The sequence below is a fragment of the Parasteatoda tepidariorum genome, chromosome 5, assembly GCF_982258835.1.
Source record: "Parasteatoda tepidariorum strain Cologne lab strain chromosome 5, Ptep-v5.0, whole genome shotgun sequence".
NCBI lineage: Eukaryota > Metazoa > Arthropoda > Arachnida > Araneae > Theridiidae > Parasteatoda > Parasteatoda tepidariorum.
The window spans coordinates 19,732,075-19,752,933 of record NC_141759.1 but is presented as its reverse complement, the minus strand read 5'-3'; the positions used below and the strand labels follow the sequence as shown (position 1 = coordinate 19,752,933).

At 31.2% G+C, this 20,859-nt stretch overlaps 1 protein-coding gene across 4 annotated transcripts in view; it reads right to left on the bottom strand.

The window, feature by feature from the left end:
- LOC107445872 (uncharacterized) overlaps positions 1 to 20,859 on the bottom strand; it is a 256,280-nt gene that overhangs the window by 211,077 nt on the left and 24,344 nt on the right. For all 4 annotated transcript variants that reach the window (XM_071184745.2, XM_071184742.2, XM_071184746.2 and 1 more), the window contains exon 2: positions 11,573 to 11,650. The gene's annotated coding sequence lies outside the window, so the exon portion shown is untranslated. The remainder of the gene's footprint in view (positions 1 to 11,572; positions 11,651 to 20,859) is intronic.

Sequence of the window (20,859 nt, the reverse complement as noted above, 5' to 3'; positions counted from 1 at the left end):
TCCCTCAATTGAGCCATTCAAACTTCGGTACCTTTGAGGCTGTAAAAGATATTAAGTTATAACTCTAGAGTTTGGTACAGATATTAACAGATAAAAAAACAAACAAACAATAATTTGTAGAGAGGCGTGGTGGTTCAGGGGATAGAGCATTCGCCTTCCTATGAGGTGAACAAGTTAGAATCCCAGTGATGGTTGGTCGATACGAATTCCGCACCCGGTTCGCACTTACCTCACGTAAAATATTCTCATAGATGGATCATGGGTTAGAGTCCCCTTGCAGTCGCACTAACTGTGGTAGGTTTTCATGATTTGCCTCTCCATGTAACCCAAATGCTTGTTAGTTCCATCCAGATGTCCTCGATGAAGGCAGATTTATTCCAATAATTGATCCAAGAGTTCCCTTGTCTTCTGGATCGGGATCAAAATTAAAAGCCTACTGAGTTGAACATTAGTAGTTGTAAAACCGTGAAATAAAGTAATTTGTGGGTGCTTTTAGTCGAATTTCAACAAGCTTGAGACGCCGAAGATATTAGTTCATGATTATCAAATTTTGATGATAGCAAATAGCAACTTTTCGGCATTGCCTTTAAAAGATTGGCACACTTCGACTAGTGGGCTATAAACTTAATCTAACAGTTATGAATAACCTAACAGTTATGAAATTCACAACAATTTCGAAAGAAAAAAAAATATTATTCTCTAAAAAGTGTTACGAAAGAGTTTTCAAGGAAATATGAAATTAAGAAACTGTGTAAACAATTTTTATGTAATTCAAATACAAAAAGGCGAGTAATGTTTATGATATTAAAACATATGATGTCAGAGAAAAAAAAACGATTTTAAGAGAGCACTCTATATTTTGATCAATTAAACTAATATAATTAACCATTATTCAATTACAATTAATTACTATCAATTCAATTTAATCTACCTTTTTTAATTAATACAAATCAATTTAAATTAATTTTTCGATCAATTTAAACGATCAATTTTAATTTATTATTCACTGAGTATATTGAGATTTTATACACAGTGTATATCAAGATTTTATATATTTAATCTACCTTACTTAATTAATATAAATCAATTTAAACAATCAATTTAAATTTGTTATTCACTGTGTATACCAAGATTTTTATTTTAACTTTTAACTTTTTTTATTTTAACTTTTTGCAAGCCTAAATAGTTCGATAAATAATTCAGTATTTCATTGTGAATGCTGAAGCATTTATTTTAAATGTAATTTAAAGCTTTTAAGTCACAAAGTATAAATCGTCAAACAGCTGGCAAACGAATGGCAATGAAAAGGTGTGGTATTTTTTTTGTAAAATTGGTTTCTTGCCGAACGGGTAACTTGCCAATGACTCGTGAAAATAGAGCAGTTACATTTATTCTTACGTATACGAAATCTGTTAGAATGCTACTCAATCAATAAAATTGAGTTTCTTTTTTATATTCCAAAGCAAGGATTAACTATTAAAAAAAGTGTTATTCTACCTGAATATTCTATGCTTGAATATTTTTTTATAGTACGTTTCTTTAACGCAGGTCTAAAAATCGCCAAATAAATGTCGTAAATCTTTCTACGGCTTCTCTGAGAAATATAGCGTAAAGAAATAAATTCCTAACATTTTTCGCCATTTCAAAAAAATGTTCATGATTTATTCAGGGTAGTTGTTCTTATTCCACCCTTTTCAGTTCATTTCTTAAATGAATAACCAAAATTCCTGGAAAAGATTTTAGTTTTTTATTTTATACATCAGATACCTGATTTCACCCACTTTGGAAGGATTTACCACACATGTTCTTTAAAGCAACTGTTTTAAGCAATTTCATTTATTAAATGTGGCAAAAAACAGATGGAGCTTTCCCAAAAAATGTATAAATGTCCGTTCTATTTCAGCCCTAGCAGTAAAATAATTCGGCCCTCATTAGATCAATATTCACGAATTTCGGTTCAATAAGGCTTAAAAGAGCAGCTATTTATCTAATACTTGTCCTATATAGAATTGTTCGATGCACCCGATATTTAACAGCCACTGTACAACCAATATCTGCCCTGTATAGAAAAGTCAACTTCATCCAAATTTTACAGCCACTGTACAACATATCTGCCCTATATAGAATTGTCAGATTCCCCCGATACTTTACAGCCATTATACAACCAATCTGCCCTATATAGAAAAGTCAGATTCGCCCGATACTTTACAGCCACTGTACAACAATATCTGCCCTATATAGAATTGTCAGATTCATCCGATACTTTACAGTCATTGTACACTGTATATCTGCCCTATATAGAATTATCAGATTCACCCGATACTTTACAGTCACTGTACAACCAATATCTGCCCTGTATAGAATTGTCAGATTCACCCGATACTTTACAGTCACTGTACAACAATATCTGCCCTATATAGAATTGTCAGATTCATCCGATACTTTACAGTCATTGTACACTGTATATCTGCCCTATATAGAATTATCAGATTCACCCGATACTTTACAGTCACTGTACAACCAATATCTGCCCTGTATAGAATTGTCAGATTCACCCGATACTTTACAGCCACTGTACAACAATATCTGCCCTATATAGAATTGTCAGATTCATCCGATACTTTACAGTCATTGTACACTGTATATCTGCCCTATATAGAATTGTCAGATTCACCCGATACTTTACAGTCACTGTACAACCAATATCTGCCCTGTATAGAATTGTCAGATTCACCCGATACTTTACAGTCACTGTACAACCAATATCTGCCCTATATAGAATTGTCAGATTCACCCGATACTTTACAGCCATTATACACTGTATATCTGCCCTATATAGAATTATCAGATTCACCCGATACTTTACAGTCACTGTACAACCAATATCTGCCCTGTATAGAATTGTCAGATTCACCCGATACTTTACAGTCACTGTACAACAATATCTGCCCTATATAGAATTGTTAGATTCATCCGATACTTTACAGTCATTGTACACTGTATATCTGCCCTATATAGAATTATCAGATTCACCCGATACTTTACAGTCACTGTACAACCAATATCTGCCCTGTATAGAATTGTCAGATTCACCCGATACTTTACAGCCACTGTACAACAATATCTGCCCTATATAGAATTGTCAGATTCATCCGATACTTTACAGTCATTGTACACTGTATATCTGCCCTATATAGAAAAGTCAGATTCGCCCGATACTTTACAGCCACTGTACAACAATATCTGCCCTATATAGAATTGTCAGATTCATCCGATACTTTACAGTCATTGTACACTGTATATCTGCCCTATATAGAATTGTCAGATTCCCCCGATACTTTACAGCCATTATACAGCCAATATCTGCCCTATATAGAAAAGTCAGATTCGCCCGATACTTTACAGCCACTGTACAACAATATCTGCCCTATATAGAATTGTCAGATTCATCCGATACTTTACAGTCATTGTACACTGTATATCTGCCCTATATAGAATTATCAGATTCACCCGATACTTTACAGTCACTGTACAACCAATATCTGCCCTGTATAGAATTGTCAGATTCACCCGATACTTTACAGTCACTGTACAACCAATATCTGCCCTATATAGAATTGTCAGATTCACCCGATACTTTACAGTCACTGTACAACCAATATCTGCCCTATATAGAATTGTCAGATTCACCCGATACTTTACAGTCACTGTACAACCAATATCTGCCCTATATAGAATTGTCAGATTCACCCGATACTTTACAGTCACTGTACAACCAATATCTGCCCTATATAGAATTGTCAGATTCACCCGATACTTTACAGTCACTGTACAACAATATCTGCCCTATATAGAATTGTCAGATTCACCCGATACTTTACAGTCACTGTACAACCAATATCGGCCCTATATGGAATTGTCAGATTCACTCGATACTTTACAGCCACTGTACAACCAATATCTGCCCTATATAGAATTGTCAGATTCATCCGATACTTTACAGTCACTGTACAACCAATATCTGCCCTATATAGAATTGTCAGATTCACCCGATACTTTACAGTCACTGTACAACCAATATCTGCCCTATATAGAATTGTCAGATTCATCCGATACTTTACAGTCATTGTACACTGTATATCTGCCCTATATAGAATTATCAGATTCACCCGATACTTTACAGTCACTGTACAACCAATATCTGCCCTATATAGAATTGTCAGATTCACCCGATACTTTACAGTCACTGTACAACAATATCTGCCCTATATAGAATTGTCAGATTCACCCGATACTTTACAGTCACTGTACAACAATATCTGCCCTATATAGAATTGTCAGATTCACCCGATACTTTACAGTCACTGTACAACCAATATCGGCCCTATATGGAATTGTCAGATTCACTCGATACTTTACAGTCATTGTACACTGTATATCTGCCCTATATAGAATTATCAGATTCACCCGATACTTTACAGTCACTGTACAACCAATATCTGCCCTATATAGAATTGTCAGATTCATCCGATACTTTACAGTCATTGTACACTGTATATCTGCCCTATATAGAATTATCAGATTCACCCGATACTTTACAGTCACTGTACAACCAATATCTGCCCTATATAGAATTGTCAAATTCACCCGATACTTTACAGTCACTGTACAACAATATCTGCCCTATATAGAATTGTCAGATTCACCCGATACTTTACAGTCACTGTACAACAATATCTGCCCTATATAGAATTGTCAGATTCACCCGATACTTTACAGTCACTGTACAACAATATCTGCCCTATATAGAATTGTCAGATTCACCCGATACTTTACAGTCACTGTACAACCAATATCGGCCCTATATGGAATTGTCAGATTCACTCGATACTTTACAGTCATTGTACACTGTATATCTGCCCTATATAGAATTATCAGATTCACCCGATACTTTACAGTCACTGTACAACCAATATCTGCCCTATATAGAATTGTCAGATTCATCCGATACTTTACAGTCATTGTACACTGTATATCTGCCCTATATAGAATTATCAGATTCACCCGATACTTTACAGTCACTGTACAACCAATATCTGCCCTATATAGAATTGTCAGATTCACTCGATACTTTACAGTCACTGTACAACAATATCTGCCCTATATAGAATTGTCAGATTCACCCGATACTTTACAGTCACTGTACAACAATATCTGCCCTATATAGAATTGTCAGATTCACCCGATACTTTACAGTCACTGTACAACCAATATCTGCCCTATATAGAATTGTCAGATTCACCCGATACTTTACAGTCACTGTACAACCAATATCTGCCCTATATAGAATTGTCAGATTCACCCGATACTTTACAGTCACTGTACAACAATATCTGCCCTATATAGAATTGTCAGATTCACCCGATACTTTACAGTCACTGTACAACAATATCTGCCCTATATAGAATTGTCAGATTCACCCGATACTTTACAGTCACTGTACAACCAATATCTGCCCTATATAGAATTGTCAGATTCACCCGATACTCTACAGTCACTGTACAACCAATATCTGCCCTATATAGAATTGTCAGATTCACCCGATACTTTACAGTCACTGTACAACCAATATCTGCCCTATATAGAATTGTCAGATTCACCCGATACTTTACAGTCACTGTACAACAATATCTGCCCTATATAGAATTGTCAGATTCACCCGATACTTTACAGTCACTGTACAACCAATATCTGCCCTGTATAGAATTGTCAGATTCACCCGATACTTTACAGTCACTGTACAACCAATATCTGCCCTATATAGAATTGTCAGATTCACCCGATACTTTACAGTCACTGTACAACCAATATCTGCCCTATATAGAATTATCAGATTCACCCGATACTTTACAGTCACTGTACAACCAATATCTGCCCTGTATAGAATTGTCAGATTCACCCGATACTTTACAGTCACTGTACAACCAATATCTGCCCTATATAGAATTGTCAGATTCACCCGATACTTTACAGTCACTGTACAACAATATCTGCCCTATATAGAATTATCAGATTCACCCGATACTTTACAGTCACTGTACAACCAATATCTGCCCTGTATAGAATTGTCAGATTCACCCGATACTTTACAGTCACTGTACAACAATATCTGCCCTATATAGAATTGTCAGATTCACCCGATACTTTACAGTCACTGTACAACAATATCTGCCCTATATAGAATTATCAGATTCACCCGATACTTTACAGTCACTGTACAACCAATATCTGCCCTGTATAGAATTGTCAGATTCACCCGATACTTTACAGTCACTGTACAACCAATATCTGCCCTATATAGAATTGTCAGATTCACCCGATACTTTACAGCCACTGTACAACTAATATCGGTCCTATGAAGAATTGTCTAGAGTGCCTTGAATTGGCCAATTCACTCTATATTTTACAGCCAATGACAACTGATATCGGTCCATATATAGAATTGTCAGATTCACCCGATATTTTATATTCATTATTCAGCAAGTACAGGCCATATATAGGCCATTTTATGACCAATATTAAAAAATCTAGACATTAAAATTGGTCCTTTGGTGCATGCTCTTATAGGACCCATATTGAGTCCAACAGGGGTCAAGGTAAAATTGATGAATGTATGTGTCCTTCAGCTTATAGAAAATTCTTTACAAATTCAATAAGTTAAATAATAAATTTATAACATGTGATTAAGATCAATAAATAATAAATTTATAGTACAGGCACATTTAAATTTCAATAAATTGAAATCTTGATAGAACTTAATACTTGTAGAGCTTAATAAAAGCAATAAAAAAGTATATTTTTAGAGCATTAAAAAATATTTTTTTGTGAACAGGCATTTGATACATTTCATACAATGCATGTAAATCAAAGTTCTGAATTTTTACACTTTTTATTTCGAGCTTTTTTCCTTTGGTGACAAAATAGCAAATTTGACAAATTAGAAAATATTTCTAATAATGTTAACGAAAATAAGACAGTTGTTTAATTTGTTACTTATCTCAGCTCATTCGAACGTTCGATAGATAAAAAGGAATCGGCAATAATAAAGGATTTGTTAGCATTTTATCTTTTATCTTAATTTAATCAAATTTCCCTTTTTTTTTTCATTTATCTGTTATGTTAATCAAATTTCCCTTTTTTTCTAATTCATCTTTTAAATTAATCAAATTTATTTCGTTAATTTACTGGGTAAATAAAAGATAATGCGGATAAATTTAATTAATACGAATGAGTTTAAGAAGTTTGCAATTATCGATTAAAATTTTTTTTAATAATAATTATTCAACATGTTATATTTATTTATTGCTTCAAAAAATTTTGAAAAAATTCAAGAAGTTTGCAATCATTGGTGAAAGTAGCTTTTATTTTTATTAAAATTATTCTACATGTTTAATTTATTCATTTATGTGCTCAATACGGTGCTACGATTTCTACTTGCATTAACGATCAGTTATGCCAATTTGTATTCACTATTCTTTTAAAAAGACGGTTTTCTTTTCAAAAAAGTAAAAATTGGTATCAAAATTTTTTCATTGTTAGTATTTATTCTGAAGAAATAAATATGATAATAAATTAATAACAGAACTATTTGTATTTGGATAACAAGTTATATGAACTATGATCCGTTTATCACTGAGGATATTTCACGGCAGCACTGCGGTTGCTAAGCACCGGGAGCAGAATTCACATTTACCAGCCATCACTGGGATTCGAACCTAGGTCACCTCACTGGGAGGCGAGCTCTCGATCTTCTCAGCCAGCACAGCACAACTTTTAATTTTTTGAAAAAGTAGCCTAATTTCAAGTTTTCCTAATTTTGCTCTATAGGTACTTACGTAATATTTGAACAGTACCCTATTTAAAAAAATGATAATTTTTAATCCATTTTCGTAATCGTTTTTAATGATAATATTCCATACAAGTCATTGTAAACAGTAGATTAGAAAAAGCTAAATATTGTATCTATAAACAATCTCAAAGTTGTCGACCTTTTTTCCTGGTCAATTTCAATCTTCACATCCACTTAGCTGAAACTACACAAAAGATAAAAAAAAAAAAACTGTTTACTTCTAAATCACTCAATGAAGCGAAGCACAATTCAATCCTAAACACCCTTTTAGAATCCTAAAATAGAGTTTTAACTGCTTAAAGGGTCTTTCAAACATACAAAACGTTTCAAAATAGATTTTAACTATCGGTTCTTTGGACTTAGGATTTTGGCAGAGATGGGGGGAAACAGTGACGAATATATTCAACAATCTCCGGCAATATATTTTAATTCTTTATCTAGTTTGCTCCAAGAGTCATCGTTTGACTATGTCTATGCATGTACAATGCACACACGAAAAAAAAAAAAAAACGGTGATAACTCCTTGAATAACCTTCATTCTAATGATCGGATTTTCACGTGCATGTTAATGGTTTCTGGGGGTGACTTCAAATTTGCTAATTAATTATCGCTAACTATTAATTAAATTACGAAATCAGACACCACAAAAACGCACTTTTTTCTGAATGAACATGTTTTTATTATTTTTTTTATTACATATTCGGATTCCTGACCCTCAAAATGGAGGGCGGGTAGACAAAATTTCGAAAATATTGGATCGTAAATTGGGGAGCTACTAAGTTACATATATTTGGAGATAATCCCAAAAAACAGCCAAGCAAGCTGTCACCTCAAATGAACATTTTAAGATTGCCCATAGACTAATTCAAGAGAGGAATACCTTATTTTGTTCCATTGCTAAGCAACCAAGTTCAGGCAATTAAATAAAAAGAAATTGAATGAAATAAAATATAATTGAATGAAAATAATATTGTGTGCTTGCTCGGAGAGGTTTATTTATTAATAGCATGTATTGATGCATTTATTCAACGTATGCAATTAAAAAAAACTTCGAATACTAAATAACTCTGATAACTAAAAAATTAGGCATTACTACTGTTTTGTAAAGTAAACGTATTTTGTGTGATTGCAAATAGTTTCGTGGACGAAGTTACACTGATTATCGAGCAAATTGTATAGGTTTAGACTTTGCCCCCAACAGAATCGAGAACAGAATCTAAAGAAACGTAAATCTATGTTAATCAGAATAAAATTTGAGTTCTTTAAATTGTATGGTTTTTAATTTAGCTGCAAAAATCTGTTTTATCGATCGTAAAAATCTGTAAGAAATAAAAATGATTACGAGACAATCATGAGGGTTAGTGTGCGAAAACAACTGTCACAAAACTATGAGAGGTGAACAATGTCACAAAATTTAATAAAGGTATAAAATTAAGCCAATATTAATTTTTTTACTCATAAAATATCCATATCTCGCTAACCCCAACCACAAAAAGTCCTCTTAATGAGTAAAAAGTGGTCATATAGATATGCAAAAACCAAGTGTATATATCCTCATATCCTACACTTAAGCTTTAAAAAAGCACTATATGCACGATGAAAAAGCACTATTTAAAAAAATACTATCTAAACGTAAAAATTTATGCAGTCGACACTCGATATAACGACACTGGTCGTCAAAACGAAAATATATGGTTATAACGAGAGGTGTCTAAATAGTGAGCACATAAAACTATTGCGAATATTTATTCACAATTTATAAATACTGTGACAGACGGATTATGGATTAGAGTCCCCTTGCCGTCAGGCAAACCTAAGGAGATTTTTGTGATTTTCCTCATCATGTAACGTAAATACTCGTTAGGTTCATCAAAAAGTCCTCCACGGAAGTAAATTTCTTTCAATGCTTGATCCAGGAGTTTCTCTGTTTTATAGATTGGGTTCAAAATTACAAGGCTACGGAGTTGAACACTGGTAATTGTAAACTAAAAAATTGGCTCGACTGTTCAATGACGGTTGTGAAAAAACTTATAAAAACTGGATCTATATGTAACAACAAATAATAGTGGTTTGAATTCTTTTTGTAGTTTTTGACGATTCATTGATTCATTTTCAACAAGAAGACGTTTTGCAAGACTAAAAATAATTAATACCTGTTTGTGGAGTGGTTTTTTTTTTTTTTTTTTTTTAATTAAAAAAAAAAGAACAAAAATACGAACGATAAATTGGAATGTACAATTTAGTTTGGGTGCTCCTAATGGACAATAAAATAAAATTTTGTCTATGGAATAACAAACAGGATTTTATGAATCAGCCATTATAATGGAAGGATTGTAGTAATGAATAGTCGTACTAAAGAGTGTTGTCCATTAATAATATATTTTCGTAAACAGAACTACCCTCTGGCTGTCACGAGAGCTCCACCAGACATCAGTCTCGCATTCTGGCGGTTACTATGGTTACGAAGATAAGTTATGAAACAGGGGCGGGCGTGAGGTTATAAGAAGACGTCATACCACTGGATAAACTTTACATAGCAATACTTTATCACCTCCATAACTAATTTGAAATTAAAAATATAGAAAAAGTGAGTTCAGACGAACCTTGAGTAAGCCATGAAGTTTACCGAAAATAAATTTTTAGAACATCAAAATGAAAACAAATTATATAACTTAGAAAAACGCAATGGCGATGTTCTCTCCCAATAATTTGTTTGCATATTTATTTTTATTTTCAGCAATTGAAACTACATGGTTTACTCTGAGTTTGCTACATGAACTTTCTATATTTCAAATATTAAATTAGTTAGAAACAGATTAAATTAATTAGGCATAGCGTCCTCTTAACCGTTTCGCATTGGTTGATTTAGGAAGAGTCGGGTTGGTCAATAGATTTAATGCGATGCATTTACAAATATTAGCTAGTTTATCACTTTGGTCATACCTTCAAGTGCGAATGTACACTCATGAACAGTGTATTTGAATAGAAGAGAGCATATTTTCTCTGTTATTTTCAATAAATTTAATTTCTTAAAGAAAATAAATGAGCGTTAACAGCTTAACGAAATTGTAAATCTTTGATAATTTCCTTGCACATCTTAAATTCGCTATCGATAAAGGCATAAAAAGTTGAAAGTAAATTGCACAAATTCGTAAAAAAAAAAAAAAAAAAAATAATGGAATTCAAATAAAAACAGGCTCATGTAAACAAGAATAAATATCTCTTAATAATTCATCATGTTATAATAAGCCGATTTCTTATTCAAAACCTTTTTGGAAAATGGGAATAAATCAAGTCCCGCAGCAAAGCTAGAAGTAACCACGTTTCAAAAGTAATTAAAAAATTTTTTTTAAAGATAGTTGCAGCTGTATTTGATTTCATTTTTCAAAAAAGTAGTTGTTTTTAACTACAAAATTAATGTAGTTTTTTCGAACGCTGTTTTCAGTCTGAAAAAGTTCTCGTGCGGAAGCTGGATAAGCTCTTTCTTATGTAAAAATGTTTCTTCAGATTATTTCCGTCACAGTTAACTTCAATACATATTATAACAGATCCCTTCAGGACTTGTTCAAGAAATTTAAAGAATGAATATCTGATGTAGTTCTACCACCTCACAACAATAATATTAAAGCTTTGAACGAATTTTTTACAATTTAATTCACTTACCAGAAAGGATAAATAAGATTTTCAGAATCTTCGATTCCTTAAGGCTTTATCATAGACTTAAAAGGTGTTACATCCAAACTGAAAAAAAAAATAGTAAAATTGCAATTTAACTCCTTAACAGTGACATATATTTCAGAAAAATGGACCAAAAATGTAAAATTTTTCTGAGTGTTTAATTTTGTTCTTTATTATTATAAAATTATTATTATAATGGTTTCTTATTTCAAAAATAAATTTTTAAATGCAATAACTACTGTATTTATAATTTTTACATACATATAAAAAAGTAATGGATTACACACACGTCTTATTCAATTAGAGCAAATTAAACAAAATTTTAAAGCTAATTATAATCTAACTAATATAATATAATATAAAAACACAACAATATGATTTTCAATACATAAATTTTACAAATCTTTTTACAGTATGGTATATCCCAAAACCCCCACCCACATTTCCCTCCCTCGACTGGAGTCGTAATCGGTGAAAAACTAGGACCACTAATGCCATCTATCAGGAAAATAGTGAATTAAGTATCCTAAAGTAGAAACGAAACAGCTCGGGCTTCACAAAATAGAAACGTTAATTTTTTTCTGTTTCCGGATGTCAGTTCGGCCATCACAAATACTGCACATAGTACTTGCCCGAACAGCATTCGGGCGACACTGTCAAGGGGTTAAAATCTCCCTTTAGATTTCTTTGCCGTAATTTATTTTTCTTCAATAAACCATTCAAGGCTTAATATTTAATTAGAAAGCATCAATTTCCTTAATATAAAAAGTTACAAACATAAAAAAAAGTAATAAAATAATTAAAATAAATATGAGAAATACAACTCGTACCTATTTTACGAAAAAAAAATGAAATAAATAAGTGAGTAAATAAAAATAACGTAAAATCTTGTATCATTTGCTATTGAGTGCCATGACGTCATATGTACAAACATAAAAGAGCGGGAAATCGAAGATTCGTCCATTATTTACACACAATGAAGTTGACCTTTTTCTCGGGAAGAAATCGTTAAGAAAACTTTTTCTTTGCTTCATAAGCATTGACCGCTACACTCTATTGTTTCATTCTTTTTTATTTCTTTTAAGACATTGAAGCCCTTAAAGAAAGAAAAAAATGTCCATAAAAAGTGTTTTTCCTCTATTGACATGTGCGGATGAAGGAAAACAGCAGCAACTTGGCTACATTTACGTCCAGAAAATACGAACACTCAGTCCCAAAATGTGTCACTATCGCGGAAAGTTTTTTAGTATAATTCAGTAAAAAAATATTTAAAAAAAAACAGTCTGAATTTTAATTTTTTTTACCAGGAGCTAATTTTAGAAAATTCGGATACAACAAAAGAAAATTTGTTAAGTTAATAATAACTAGTTTTATTCCCCCAAAAAACTGTTACATTTAATGAAATAGATGCTGATATATATAGTAATCAATATAGAGTTTTATAAAAATTAAAACACATAAGAAAATTGATTTTTCGAACTAGTTTTATCAAAATTAGGTGGTGACAAAAGTGTTGAATCCAGCTGAAGAGAGTTTTGAATTTTATCAGTATACAAGTAACCACCTTTCGTTAGTTATATGATTTGTTTTATTGTATTCTGTGAAATGCAATGGTAAATAATTATAATATAACTTGAAATATCAGATTTATAGGTTAAAGGTTTTATGTTACTAATATATCACTTTAGATATGCATGTTTCATTTCACCAAGAAGATTATTATTAATCGAATATTTGCGTTACTAGTTTCTGCTTTCTGTAACTAAACTTAAAAAGTAGAAGCTGAACTCAAAATAGAAATTGTACCAAAACTCAAGTTCAAAATTGTAAGGCAACTCCGTAGTTTTGTAATTTTGAACCGAACGCAGAAGACAAGGGAATTCTTAAATCAAGTATAGGGAAAAATTTGCTTTCATGGATTACTTTTTTGATGAAATTAATGCGCATATATTTGGAGGACCTCGCACGGTTTGCCTGACTGCAAGGGGACCCAAACCCAGGATCCGTTTACCTCTGAAGGCATTTTAAGTCAGCACTGTGGTCGGTGCGAGTCGGGTGCGGAACTCCTATCGACCAACCATCGTTGGGACTCGAAACCGGGTCATCTCTCGTTGAGAGGTGAGAGCGCTATCCCCTGAACCACAGAGACCAGTTAAATAAATACATTCGGCGTTAAAGGGTTAAATAATTAAAAATATTGCATAAACAATTTTTTTTCTAATGAGTTTGACTGCTTAAACTTCCTACTTTTGCCTTCTCTGCCCTTCAAAAATGAATAAAATGATATCAAAAGAGCTATATGGAAAATCATGATTTCGTGAATATGGTTTATCGTATGGGAAAATGTAGTTATTGAAAATTAAATATAATTGATATTCTAATGGCTCACTTTTAGTATTTTTAAATATCATGATTCGTAATATTTTCAATCACTTCCCCCAAATTGTTATCATTTTACTGCATAATGATATGTATCATGCAGGGAATGGAACTTGGTTTATTAAAATTTGTCTAATTTCACCCCAATTTTATTTAGTTTTGGAAGGAAAAAAAATTTTTTTTTTAGATAAACATTCATTTGCATGTGGAATTCCACAAAAATAAGATTCAAGATAGAATGATTCAGAAAATATGCCGACATCAAATCTTTCTAGCTTCAAAATAAAATTATACCTCAATCAGTCTACATATATGCAATATCAATTTCAGAAAGCAAAAAGAAGAAGAAAAAAAACAGGTTTTTGCAGACAATTTTCTGGGCGTAGAGAAGCAAGATGATTTTAGTTTTACTGTTTTTCCCCCTTCTCCAAAAGAAAGGATATTTCCGTGCATGAACGATCAAATCAAAACAAACCATAAAAATCCAACATCCCGGGGAAAAATAACATTACGGCCAACAGAACTGATTTTACTATAATTACGCTATTGGATATTGGAATCTTATACGTATATGAAATGTTTTTTTTTTTTTTTTTTTTTTTTTTACATTTCCAATTAGAGCTACTTCTCCACGACTTATGAAAAATAAGTAGAATAAAGAAGATGCTAAAGAAAATTCTAGAGAATCTGAAGCCATGTCATCGAACGATAGAACGAAGGTCATTCTCTTCTTGGAAAGAAATTAATTGACAATCGTAAACAAAAATAATCATTTTTTTCTTCCTCTTCCATTAAATATCTGTGATGAAAGAACATTGTTTTTAGTAGAGTAGATAGGGATGGCATAAATTGATACAAACATCATGACAATCTTTTCAGAAAGAAAGAAAAAATCTTCACTCAGAATAAAAATTATAAAAAAAAAAATCGTAAGTATTTAATTAAGGCATTTTAGCTTTGCATTTTTATTGGAGTTAATATTTTGCTCATCCAAGCTTTCCGATAGGTCATCGGTGAACTTTTTTTTATTTGGGTCGTAGCTTAAAAAGTAAGTTAAAGAATGGACATAATTTGAAATCCGCTTTCGAAAAAATAGATTTTTATCAAAATGCGAATTTAGGAAAATCGATTCAATTTGAAATCAGCGTTTAAAAAACGGACGTAACACAATATGATTAAGAAAATGGACATGATTTGAAATCGGCGTTTGAAAAAAAAATTGGTATATCTCAAAATAGGCGAGAAAAAATGGCTTTAATGTGAAATCGGTGACTGGAAGAAAATGGCTATAATTTAAAATCCGCGTTTGAAAAAAGTGGATGCTACTCAAAATGCGAGATTAAGAAAATGGAAAAGAATGGAACGGAAAATGAAAACGGGGTTTGTAAAAATTGATGCATCTAAAAATACGAATTAAAAAAAATTACCCTGAAGTAGTAGTAAAAAAGAGGAATAAAAGTATTAACTCTTTGACGCAGAATTTTTATTAATCATATTTTTCTTAATTTTTTCATTATTTTTTTTAATTAATTTTGGATAAAATAAGTAAAAATATTATATTTATCATTTTCATAATTTATGGTAATGAAATACACAGAAAAACTCGTGTCTCTTTCTGCGTTATTGGTAAACTCTTTCCAACACGACCCTCTTCCAAATAATAATTTACAAATTTGCACAAATATGCAGTTATTTAGATCTAAGAGAAATAGTTATTCATCATTGAAATTTTTTTTGATTCATAAAATCAATTATTGATAAGTTTTGGAATATGAATAAAAAGGACAAACTACTTTACTGTTTTACTAACTACTTCTAACTTTTTTTCAAACTACTGTTTTTGAATTTTATATTTTATAATACAAAGATAATTCCAATAATCTAACATATTTTTTTAATAACCATTAGACTAACTAAACTAAAGAAATGTTAAACAAAAAAACTAACGAAATAACTAAACTGTAACTAAAGAAATATTAAAATATATTTTAACTTGTAATAACAGCGTTAGAAAAAAATATATATTATAATAACACCGGTCTTCCATGTGTTTCAAATGGTTGAATCAATTTAGAAAATTTCTAAATTTAATTTATATTACACGACAGCATTAATACAGCTTATATATATATTTTTTTTAACTTTTTATTTCATGGTGGTTAAAATAATTTTAAATATTTTTTTAAACCAAGAAGCTTATATTAAAGCATAAAGACTGTTACCACACGGAAAAGTTGTTCGTAAAAACCGTAAAAGTTGGTAGGTATGCACTAAGCTTTAGAATCCTGAATAATCCTACATTATTTGTAAGCATTTTATGTTATAAAAACTATAAAAAAAAAATCAGCATTTAAAACTTTATGGTTTACTTTTGGTTTAACATATTTTTTAAACATATTTATTAACATATTTTTAACATATTATATAACATATTTTGTTAACATGTTTGGCTAACATATTTTTCTATATTTTAAATTGCTATTGGAAATGGAGCAGAATTTACCATGAAACGTTTCTCTAGCACACTCTTGAGGCTGTTTTTCGAAGGATCCGTCGCAATATGAAATGATGCTTTTTTGCGAGTAATACGCGATTTTTTTAACTGTTCTGAGTTTGCAACTGTTACTCATGACTATTAGCCTGTTTGAAACCAGCTCTGTCAACGCTTATTTTGAAAATACAGCAAAATGTCAATATGGGGAAAAGCCTCAGTTTTGTAAAAATGAAAAGCATTTCAGGTCTAATTTTTTAATGTTTAAAAATTTACTCCAGTGCTGCATTACCTGGGCTCATAAATATTTGGAAAAACTGAGAATACAGCAGTGAGTTTGATAATTTTCATTTAGTGGAAAAATTGGCGATTTTTGAAAAAGTTTAATAACTTTTAAAAGATTTAAGCTATTTGTCTGTTCTGAAGCCCAGTTTATATTTCACGACAAAATTTTACATATAGTTTAAAATCATCGCATTGTTTGAAGTGTAAGACACTTAAAAACTAGGGCTTTTTTATTTTCCTTGGCGACACAGCTTCGAAAAACAGCGTTAAGACAACGCTATATCAGAAATTTTTCATCGAGAATTCTCCTTCACCACCATAAACTGATTTAAAATTTAGAGTATAGAAAAGAGATTTAAGACAAACCTATAGTAAGAAATGAAGTTTCAAATACTGAAAAGAAATTGTCAAAATATCAAAATTAAAACAAATTATGTACTTAGGATTGCGCATTGGAGAAGTTCTACTCCGAAAATTTGTTTGTATTTTGATATTTACAACTTTTTTTTCCAGCAACTTCATGACTTACTTTAGAATTTCCCTGAACTCACTTCTTCTATGATCTAAATTTTAGGTTAGAAACAGAACTCACTTTTTCTATGCTCTAAATTTTAAGTTAGAAACAGAACTCACTTTTTCTAAGCTCTGAATTTTAAGTTAGAAACAGAACTCACTTTTTCTATGCTCTAAATTTTAAGTTAGAAACAGAACTCACTTTTTCTATGCTCTAAATTTTAAGTTAGAAACAGAACTCACTTTTTCTATACTCTAAATTTTAAGTTAGAAACAGAATATGCGAAAAACTTTTTTTTTTTCTCTTAAAATCTACATCCCGATTACCATTTAATAAATCATTAATCAAGTAATGTATGATTTCGAAGGTATGTATGTCCCCAAATCAATGCCAGAGCTCTCGCAATATGGCGTTCTCTTAAGTCTATCTAAAAAATTCGGCTATTATATCATATATAATTTTATTTCCGTTCATCGCTGTTTCGGTAGACAAATCTTCCAGTATTTGCTTCCATCAACAATTCCCACTTATAAAAGTGGAAAGGGGGGGGGGTAACTATAGAAGGGAAATGCATGACGGGAAGCATCCGAAACAATGCCCACCCCATGACGCGTGAAACAGTCGGGATGGACGTGATTGCCATGAGCAATGAGAGCAATCCCTCATCAGTTTCAAATCTCTGAGATGCAGTATCCATGGTCGCTCTTGTGATGAACTTATTCGTCGCATGCCGAATATTAAACAACTGTCGGGAAGCAATCAGATGAGTCCATTGCAAGAATTTTTAAATAAGGGGTTGTTACATGTAGCCAATTTCAGTCATTATCTCCTTAGATTTGCACTCATCTGATGGGGCAATGGATTGGAAAATTCGAATTAAGGATTAAATTCTAGTAATTGCTATGCAGAGTGCGCTGTTCGGTTTTCATTGTTAGCAATGAAGGAACTTTATTTGGGAATCGGAAGAAGGGATTCGTAAATGTTCCAGACGCGCTCTTGGAAACAAAATGGAATAAATTTTGTTGAAGTTGCTGGATTTAGAATCGGATATGAAGTCTGGGGAAAATAATTAATATTTAAACTGTCTACTTTACTATTGTTATGTGTCTAATTTATTACTTTATTCCAAGCGCGTTCTTGAAAATAAAATTGAATAATTTTTGTTGAAATCTCTAGATTTAGAATAGGATATAATGTCTGAAAAAAGATATTTATTGTCTTATTTACTATTATTATATGCCTAATTTATTACTTTGTTCCAAACGCGTTCTTGAAAATAAAATGGAATAAATTTTGTTGAAGTTGCTAGATTTAGAATAGGATATGCTGCCGGGAAAAAATATTTGGACTGTCTAATTTATTAGTTCGTTCTAGACGCGTTCTTGTAAATAAAATGGGATAAATTTTGTTGAATTTACTAGATTTAGAATCTATATATATATTTCTCTTACACGGCACCAAAAAAAAGCCTCATTACAACTCCCCGAATGGCAACGCTAGAAAATCGACCAATTATTATTGCTAAAAATGTCACATGGCAAACCTAGATGAGGTGGCTCAACATATAGCGCTTTTAAAAACGGAAACAATAACCAGAGTGAGCATTATCAGGTTGTTCAATTCAGATTCATGCCCTAAAAACATGATAATATTTAATTTAAACTGGCTCAACATATAGCGCTTTTAAAAACGGAAACAATAATCAGAGTGAGCATTATCAGGTTGTTCAATTCAGATTCATGCCCTAAAAACATGATAATATTACATTTAAACTTAATTAGGAATTAATTAATTTACTTTATTTTCTTCATATATACAGAGAACAGTCGGCAAAGAATTCTGTTAGGTTAAAAAACATTTCACTAAAAAAAGAACGAATTTTAAAAGAAATAAAAATAAACAACTTAAAAAATATAAATGCTGTTGCCAGCCATAGAATTTTTTGAAAGTTAACTTAGCAACATAAATCAAAATGACATAGAAGCGCAATTAGATCAAAATTATGATACCTGAGCGCTTGAGGTAACAAATCCTTCAATTCTATAAGTGTTGTATCGCCAAATGCCCAGATTAACAATTGTATTTTTAAAGAAATTCTATAAAAAGTTTTATATAAAAAAAACTTCTATCCAGCTACTTCTACAACTGCTTCTTGAAGAACTTGGCTCATTGATTAAAAATATTGTTTTAATTTTACAGTACTAACTTTACTTCTACTTACATTATTGCTATGACCCTCTTTCATTACATTTTACAACTTCATGCTAAATTTGAGGACTTTAAGTTGTTTTGTGGTTGAATACTGACATTTAGAAATGGGTACTTAAAAAAAATAATATTTAGAGGTTAAGAGTTGCCTCAGAAAAATTTTAATTGTTGACACTGAATTTAATAATGGAAACAATCGTTTTTGTGAAAAATTGCTGACATCAAAACTATATATCCTTTTATATATATATATATATATATATATATATATATATATATATATATATATATATATATATATATATATATATATATATATATATATATATACATAATTTTTCTTAATTTTGTTCTAAATGTCTGAATACTGACATTTAGAACAAAATTAAGGTTTAGAATTGCGTCGGAGAAATTTGAATTGTTAACAATGACTTAAACAAAGAGTTTTATTTTAACTGACAAATACTATACTATAATTTTAACTTTTTCTATGACTATACTCATTTTCTTACTCTTTTCTTTGTTTTTTATACATTTTATATTTTGTGATAAAATAAAAAACTTATAGTTGTTCTGCTTCTGAACACTGATGAAAACGCAAAATGATGGGCTTCGTCAACAATCAAAAATGTATACATTTATTTTACAAACTCCATATTATTAGGGTGGCGCCCTTCAGAGAATTAAAAATACAAAATTATCTTCATCGAAGCCGATGCTTTACATCCGGTGTTCAGTGCCAGACTACTATTTCATATTGTTTTACAACACATGGCTTTAGCCCTCTGGTGGGAAAGACTTTAAAACAAAACTTACAACAGTTACTTTTCTCTACAACTGAAATTTAGAATAGTGTGATTAAGCAAAATATGTGAACTGTTTGAAATTTCAAATTAATATTGAAATGTATAGGTTTAGAATTTTCTGCAGTGAAAAGTTTTCGGAACTTCAGTATTCAAAAAAGTATACAAAAGCTAGACGTTAAGAACGTATCCAATGAGCGAGCAAAGAGAGCACTGGATTGCAAAGCAATCCGAAGAGAACTGCGAAAGCAGTTCCGGGGGTTGACGAGCGGCAGCGAGCAGGGGGCGAAGCCTCCTAGTTGGATATAATGTCTGGAAAAAGAAATATTTAGACTCTTTAATTTACTATTATTATCTGTCTAATTTATGACTTTGTTCCAAACGCGTTTTCGGGAAAAAATGGAATAAATTTTATTGAAGTTTTTAGATTTAGAATAGAATATGATGTTTGGGAAAAATATTTATTATAAATGTATGTATTTGGTTCTAATAAATAAAATGGAATCAATTTTTTTGAAGTTGCTAGATTTAGAATAGGATACTAAGTCTAGAAAAAATATATTTAGACTATCTAATTTACTATTATTTCGCT